Below are 8844 nucleotides of genomic sequence, written 5' to 3'. Positions count from 1 at the left end.
TCGTTATTACGCTTGTGTAGAAGGAACATTTAGATTAATATCAAAATAAAAAAAAATGTTTTTCGTCAAATAATATATTTGCTGTGATTGCAGTAATTCCAATTCAAAATGTTGTAAATGAAATAAAAAAATGCAATAATATAATATATAATACAAAAAAAAAAAAGAATAGTAAAAATGGTTCTGAAATCCTTTTTTTATCTGGTAGTTTTATATATTACATTAAAATGTTGATGATTTCAGATCTAAGAATATTTATTAATGACAATTCTGAAACAGCATCTAAAACAAATACCTTGTCCATTTACATCAAAAATAATTTAGAAAAAATATTTTTAATATACTTTGTTGATTCAAACAGTAAAGTAAATTATATATAAATTAACTTAAATATTACTTTAAAACATCGCTGCTGTCACCATAACCCACTAACCTTTCCTTACTTGTTCCTTCCTGAACATTGCACCCGCTCAGCCAAATGAAATATTTAATAGCATTTCCAATCCTTTCTTATACAGAAGCATTTATATACTGACTAGGTTAATATACAAAATAATTGCTTGATAAAATAACCTATAACATTAGTTTGAGCATGAAACACACACTGACACACACACAGAGGTAGAGGTGCATTCTTACCTCAGGGTGTAATCAGGTCACTTAGCAGTCCTATACTTCCACAAAGCATTACAGAGCTGTACAATCCACTGGCTTCCCCTCACACACAGGCTGCTTTCACACAAAAACAGAAGCATACACACTCCTCCAAACACACTTCAGCTCGGCTCTATCTACCTGCCTCTCCCTTTGTACTCCAGGTGTCACGTTATTCTAGTTTTTCGCTCTAAAGGAGAAACTGGAGTCTTCTTCTCTTATCTGTGAAAAAGACACTTATATTCGCTTCTCTCCCTCTATCTATCTTTCTTTAAGGTCATCCATGCACCGCTCCTGTCTTCTTCAACTCCAATAATGGGGAACATTTCACTCGTCCTGTTTCTCTCCTCCTCTGCCTCCTCCCCCTATTTTTCTCTTCCCCTCCTCCCCCTCGTTCCTCTCTCTCTCGGCTGTCACTCAATACAGACTCTTACATTAAAGCCCAAGAAGTTCTTTAAATGTAACAGATGTAGATTTTCTAAACCCAAATAAACAAAATTCCACATTGTAAGCAGCCCGTGTATGAAAATATATCATAACAGAAATAGGTCGGAGCCCCTAAAATGAAAAACATCCGTGTGTGTGACCTAAATCCCGCCGATGGTAGCTCTAGCGTGATGACTTCCACGAAGCTAAGATGGTAAATGGAGACGTGGTGTAGATGTAATGTCTTGCTGTGCAGTAGAAAGTACAGGCCAGACCATAAACTTCACACTATGCAATTGACCCCCCCCCCCCCCCCACTTCTTTCACACACACACACACCCTCCTCCATTTCACCCACACCACACAGAGACTCACATGTACACCTGAGTACACGGACACACACACATTCAATCTGTGTTAATTGGAACCACACGGGCTGCACGTGTGCGTCATATGGGAAGAGCTGAGCTGGAGGCATGGGTAGGGCTCTATATACGAGGTAGATTCCCAGCTGCCTCAGTCTGAAGATGGCACTCTTTCACTATGGTGGTCAAGGTGTTGTCAGGGGAGACACACGCCCAAACACACAACCGCGCATCCCACACACACAAAAATACCAACGCTTAAATCAGGTTTCATCCAGCATTTGAGTAATCTCGTCCAAAAAATAACATCATACTAAAATGTCTTGCCCCACAAATAATGTAAAGTGCCATATTTTGTCTCTTATCTCGAATATTATCCAGTCCAAGTTATTCGATTTCTGCCTTAAACTTGTTTTATAGAGAGTCAGTTTACTTTGGAAAACTGTCTAAATATAAAAACATTTGATTGTGTGTAATAACACTAATCTGACAGAATGAGTCTGTTTTTTAAGAAGGGATTAGAAATGTTCAATGTTGTTATTTAGAATATAACATATATTATAAATCAAAACAATATTTTGGTCAAGAAAGATTCAGTTGATCATACTGCTTTTACGGACCACTCTGGTTATGAACATGGTCGTCTTTGTGGTGTTAAAAGGCTGGGGTAAAATCACAACTGTACATATATAGGTAGTAAGTGAGGCTAGAGTGCCGATATGGTCATTCGAGAGACTGGGAGCGCAAATATGTTGGACACAGAACAAATTACCAATCAGAGCAAACTAGGCTTTCAGAAAAAGGGTCTTAAAAAGACAGGCGTGTTTTAGACAGAGGATGAATGCAGGTGTGACTGTATGACAAAAATAAGGATTATTTTTACATTAAAGCATGTTAACATGTTCTAGTATAAACTCAAAAATACCATATGAACCGGAACATTTACATAATATGTCACCTTTAAAATGCACTAAATATCTTCATTTGTTAATCGGTGTTGGAGAATGAATACGGGGGCATGGGCGATACAATGTTTTTTTTTTATTTGAGTGAAGTGACCCTTTAACTACTCTCAGACCAGCTTGTACTGTATGTTACTGTACATCTACAACAGCTGAAGGGTGCCAAATGAGCACAGGCCTAGAGACTAATTTGGAACGCAGCCACCGTCTCCAACTGTGCACTAGCCACCTTTAGCTCGATCTCCATAGTGACAGCATGCGGTCCTGTCCCACAGCATTTATCCCCCCAACCCCAATAAACACCCTGATTGATAGACTGTCTGTGGAGCCCTGTGCATACATCAGTACAAATGTCTGGTGAAAGTGTGTTATTCGTGCATACCGACATGCAGGACGTTTGAGAGCGTAGGTGGAGGACTAGCTGTCAGAACAGATTAGGGTGTTGCCGAAGCGCTTGACAACTCAAGCACTTTATTATTAGCTAGGCAGGACCCCCATCAGGAGGGGGTCTTCCAAAAACATCCCAGATGAAATATTTTCACAGCAAGTGGAGAAGGGAGCAGGGGAGGTGTCCCAAAACACGCCTGATGAAATATAAAAAAAAAAGAAAGGCAGAAGAAAAACAAAACGGTAGCGTGGCATGGGCACTTCAGAGAAGTGAACTGAGCTGAGGAAGCGGGTAGTATATTAGACAGCTTGGTTGTTGTTGACTTTAGGAGGGTTTTTAAAGTGTCCGACTAAGTTGCCTCGCTCCCTTTAAAGAGGCCCTCGAGAACAACTTTGTTCTTCAAGTGGAACAACAGCAGTTTATCTTCTACTCGGCAGACAGTGTGACAGACTGCTGTTCATTATCTCCTTTGTTTTGTTGTTGCTCTTTTCATTTATTCTGGATATGCTGATCTTCCATATTTTTAAATTAGTTGTTTTTAGGTCAGCATGTAATATTTAGGATGTATTAGCAAAAATGTCGTTTAATGTATATTGTTCTTCTATCACCTAAAACTTATAACCCTGTTTTCTTTATTTCAATATAGGCCCTTCATATTTACACTAGAAGCAGGGCCACGGAGTCCGCCATGCTACACCAACCCTCTCTCTCTCTCTCTCTCTCTCTCTCTCTCTCTCTCTCTCTCTCTCTCTCTCTCTCTCTCTCTCTCTCTCTCTCTCTCTCTCTCGTCCCCTGCCCAAAGTTCTCCCCATTTGTATGAGTGGTTATCCGTGTGGTAACTCTATCTCCTTCCTTTCATGTAAAATACATTGTGCCGAGCCTCCTCCCTCCCTCCTCCACTCCTCCTACCCCCCCCCCCCCCACCCAGTTCCCCCGGCCTGGGGAGGTGTAAAACTATCCCTCTCTTTATACCTCCAAAAATGCCTCTTTTTCAGGTGTAGTAGGAAGCTATAAAGGAAAAAAAGAAGTGAGGGAGTGAAAGGGAAGAACAGGGTGAGTCTGTGGAGCAGGGAAGAGGAGGAGGAGGAGGAGGAGAGGGAGGAGGTGTTTGGGTGAAAAGGTACTCTACCGAAACATCTCTCCCTCTCCCTCTGGTTCTACCAGCCTCTCCTCGTACGAATTTGCCAAGAGCTGCTTAGTGTTACTCATAATTCGAAGGGCGCAGAAATGAAAGTATATTCACACACAAGTATCACATGTCTGTGGGCCTTTGTCTTGGAATCACCCAGGGAGAGAACAAATACAAAAATAGAGCAAAAACAAGACGCTGACCTCTACATCGAACCCCCAGGACAATACGCACAATCGTAGAAACGAGAGAACAACGCGCAGCATGGTCGCTCCAAGCTATACAGCACAGTCATGTTATTATTCGAGACAAAGAAAGGAGTTACGGTGTATTTGAAAAGGCTTACGAACGGCTCAGTCTGAAAGAAGCAATACATATAACAAAGAAATAATCATTGTTTGTGTGGATATTCCTTTAGCAAAGATTTATTTTAAATGTTCTTATTCCATCTTCCCAAATGTTAATATAAGCCGGCTGTTTTCCTGATCCTGAACTCATCGAACTATCGTGGAAGTGATTTGTCATTCAGTTAGACACTAGACCAGGTGTTTTCATCAAAGATATTTATACTACTTTCGATCAATCATGAACATAATCAGCAGATTGATCAATAATGGAAATAATAGCATAAAGACATGGTAACAATGGGAACAAGGCATCTAGCTGTGATGCCAACTTGAACGATCAACGATCAAAGAATAACACATTTGATGAGATTAGATATTCGACGAGTGACAGAATCTGTACACTCAGACTCCCTACATCTGTCATAATGGGCAACTTACAACCAGTGTGTTAGTGATGCATTTCCCAAACAATGTAATGAATCACATTTTCTTAAAGTTATTGTCATACAAATAGTAGGCAGAAATAGACCAGTCACCGTAACCACCGTAACCACCGTAACCACCGTCACACTTGACCTCACAACTCAATGAAGTGTCTTATATCTTACTAAACCATCTCTACATCCTCCTGTTGAGATCGCTACCCCACATGTCCATTTCAAAGCAGAAATTACACTTTTACAATATTAAGTGCTGCTGACTTTTTACAACACAATGCTTTTTCTTCTCATTAGAAGACAAGAAATCGTGAATTATGAAGTGAAAATAATAATGTCGTCGGTGTTTATCCCATTTGCACCAATGGACCATTTGTAGTCAGCGCATTCGACTCATTTTAGAATCCCATACATTTGTATTTAATCAATTTCTAGGGAATACACCCGTTTATGGAAGAAGAGCAGTCCAGCAGAACAGTGTTAGGCCCCCCTGCCATCCTGGTGGTCTTCATAGCTGCCATTTAAATTGGCTCCTCATTGTCTCAGAGAGCCAGGGGATCACAGACATGATTTAATGCAGCTTTACTCAATGGAGACAAATGAAAAGTCACTGATGGATGTGTGTGTATACGTCCGTGTGTGTGTGTGTGTGTGTGTGTGTGTGTGTGTGTGTGAGACGGTTCTGCGCTGTTAATTGTGAAGCGTTTGGCCTCGACTGCCCCTGCTCAGCTAATCTGATGAGAGTGATTAAAAAAACAACTGGGGGAAACCTAAACCAGTCCATGGTTGACCAGTCACACACACACACACACACACACACACACACACACACACACACACACACACACACACACACACACACACACACACACACACACACACACACACACACACACACACACACACACACACACACACACACACACACACACACACACACACACACACACACACACACAGAAGCACTCTGGACTTCACTCTAATCAGTGGACACACTTATATTTGTATGATATGCACGTTGGCAGAAATACACGGGAAGAGATAACTGCAATGTAAACAGAAAGATGAACATTTGTTGAATGCGAGATCATCTGATTCAAAAAGTGACTCAGCTCCATGCGGCAGGATAACAGATTAGTAACCAAGGTAGAAGTTGTGAAAGTTTATAGGATATACTATTACAGACATGTCTTCACTCTGATATTTTAAGAGAAATCTATCTTCGACTTGAGACATTTCAAGGTACAAATTGTGCCGCCAAATGTTCAACCTACAAAACGTTATTTCAAATTCTAGTGCACACACACACATAAACCAAGTAGTATGTCATGCAAAATTAATATAAAAATAGAATTCAACTCGGAGAGAGCCAACAAGGCCCTATCTCCTTATGTTAACGAAAGTCAAAAATAAATTGTGTCTCAGCCCCGTGATCCCGATCAGCTCCAAAATGAAATGTCTTCTTTTTCGGTCTTTATACCCTAAACATTTCTACCAAGCTTCATAAACATTAGGCAAGTATTTTTCTGTTAATCCTGCTGCCAACTAGAAATACAAACTGAACTGAAAACAAATCTTATTTTCACTAGGCCTTCATTAGAATAGTTATATTTTGCAAAATGACCAGATGCTGCAGTCATAAAATATTAAGAGCCATTAGTTGAATATATGATATTGTTTAACTAAAGATAAATAAAGGGGAAAATGTATGTGAGAGAACACTTTTGGATAATACGTTTTCCAACTACACGCACTTGTATTTACTCCATGTTATGTTGCAGAATCCGGCCTGATGGCGAATAGAGTGAGTGGGCTACAACAGTAAAAGCTCTTTTCTGCTGCTGCTCTGAGACCTGAAGAAACACAACACCATCCTTCTGCAAATCCCCCCCCCCTCACCCTTCCTCATCCCCAACTCGACCGCAGCTACCGCACCCCCCACTCGGTCCCCATACCGCAGCCTTCCCCCTCCGAATCCACCAACCCACCCTCCCTGAGCACTTCATACAACTGAAATCAATGAGTGTGTGTGTTTCTGTATAATGTATGTGTGTGTGTGTGTTGTGTGTGTGTGTGTGTGTGTGTGTGTGTGTGTGTGTGTGTGTGTGTGTGTGTGTGTGTGTGTGTGTGTGTGTGTGTGTGTGTGTGTGTGTGTGTGTGTGTGTGTGTGTGTGTGTGTGTGTGTGTGTGTGTGTGTGTGTGTGTGTGTGTGTGTGTGTGTGTGTGTGTGTGTGTGTGTGTGTGTGTGTATGTGTCGGGGAAAACATCAGGTAAGAAAACAAAGAATTTAAAAGCAAAAAAGGGAACATTGCGTGTTAAGAGCCTAAGAGAGTCTGGTCATCACTTGTGTGTGTGTGTGTGTGTGTGTGTGTGTGTGTGTGTGTGTGTGTGTGTGTGTGTGTGTGTGTGTGTGTGTGTGTGTGTGTGTGTGTATGAGAGAGCCTGTGTGTGTGTAAGTGCATGTCTGTGGCAGCGGCAGAAGCATCAATAATTAAAGCTAATCTCATTAGTCCTAAGATCCTTTTCAGACGCTTTTAATTAAATGATGAATGGCCTCCCAGCTGCCTGTTAAATAATGCTGCTCATGACATCACAGTGTGTGTGCATGTGAGAGGTACGCCATAAGGTAGATATCCTTCAAAAGGCAGACTCTTGAGGAGACATTCAGCAGACAGATAGGTATGCCCTCATATGCCATCTGCTCTCAGATTAAATATTATTAGAAGTTACTGCTGAGGCGAGCGAGCGGGGGTAAAGTGTCTCAGAAGTTGCAAGCTGTTCCGTCAGTCCAGGCCACGAAACACTTCATATCGTCTTCCTAATAAAATCACTCACAATACCATATGTCTGCGATAGAACCGAGGCAGCTTGAGGGAGAGGAGGATGTACGTAAGTGTGAAAAAAGAAAGGAGAGAAGGGCAGGGAGAGCCCGGGGGTGTGAGAAAGATAAAGATAAAGAAATACAAAGAGACACAAATCAGAAAATGAGAGCAACAGGTAACGCAGAGGACAGGTAGTGATGCCAAAGAGCCCCAGGCTCCAGACAGCATGGACATGGCTATGAGAACACCCATAATCCCTTCTGTTTCTCATCCCCCTCTACTCTCTCTATCTTCCCCCCTCTCCTCCCTCCCCCCGTCCCCCCCTGCTCTCGGGCTGGCTCTGTATCGGATTGCTGACTTCACAATAGGCCCTGAATCATCACTCTATAGCCAGAGAGACACAGGGGGGAGACGAAGAGGCCGGTGGAGAAAGAGAGGGTGGGACAGACAGTGAGACAGACAGGCACACACACACACACACACACACACACACACACACACACACACACACACACACACACACACACACACACACACACACACACACACACACACACACACACACACACACACACACACACACACACACACACACACACACACACACACACAGAAAAGGGCAGGGAGAATGGGCCCCAAAAGATTGATATTTCAAAAACGGTCAGATACACAGATGTATTTCCTTAGTGTATCTCAAATATATCGACAAAAATAAATCTAGCATAAAGTGAAAATAAAAATGCAAAAATGAACGGTCTAAATAATACAGTAAAGCTCTTGCATGCTGTTCAAATACACTCCTTTTTCACAGCTAAACGTAATACGCCATCATTTGTCTATATCCCGCAATATTTACTGTTTAATTGTGAACCAGGAAGTATGAGTAAAGCCCCCCTAGGGAAGAGGATGGGGTGGAAAACACCAGACTATTAGGTTTCCCGTGTGAATCCAGAATTCATTTTATCTTCATGTCGATTTGTACATAAGTAACGTAGGAACAATTATTGAATTAACAGAGAACCAGTCAGCAACTATTTTAATTATCCAATTATCACTAATGGTTAATTTATCAGGCCAAAAGGCCCAACTTTTTTTGTTCAAGCTTCTTAATTGTAAGAATTCCTGCTTGCCCTTCTCCGCATGTTGTTCCCTCCATCTCCCTTTTTCATGTGGAAAATAACTACTACTGTACAACTAACCCTAATAGAGAAAAAAACCTGAAAAAACGAACCAAACCAAACCACCAAACCAAACCAAACCAAACCAAACCAAACCACCAAACCATAATTGTTGGTAAATTACCTTGAGCTTTTC

At 41.5% G+C, this 8844-nt stretch overlaps 1 protein-coding gene across 5 annotated transcripts in view; it reads right to left on the bottom strand.

Moving 5' to 3' along the window:
- The window catches only part of eya4 (EYA transcriptional coactivator and phosphatase 4), a 41671-nt gene that overhangs the window by 23835 nt on the left and 8992 nt on the right, over positions 1–8844 (bottom strand). The window lies entirely within an intron of this gene.

The sequence above is a fragment of the Notothenia rossii genome (assembly GCF_949606895.1).
Source record: "Notothenia rossii genome assembly, chromosome: 8".
In the NCBI taxonomy this organism is placed as follows: Eukaryota; Metazoa; Chordata; class Actinopteri; order Perciformes; family Nototheniidae; genus Notothenia; species Notothenia rossii.
The sequence above is the reverse complement of the archived record's forward strand: the minus strand, read 5'-3'. Positions and strand labels throughout refer to the sequence as shown.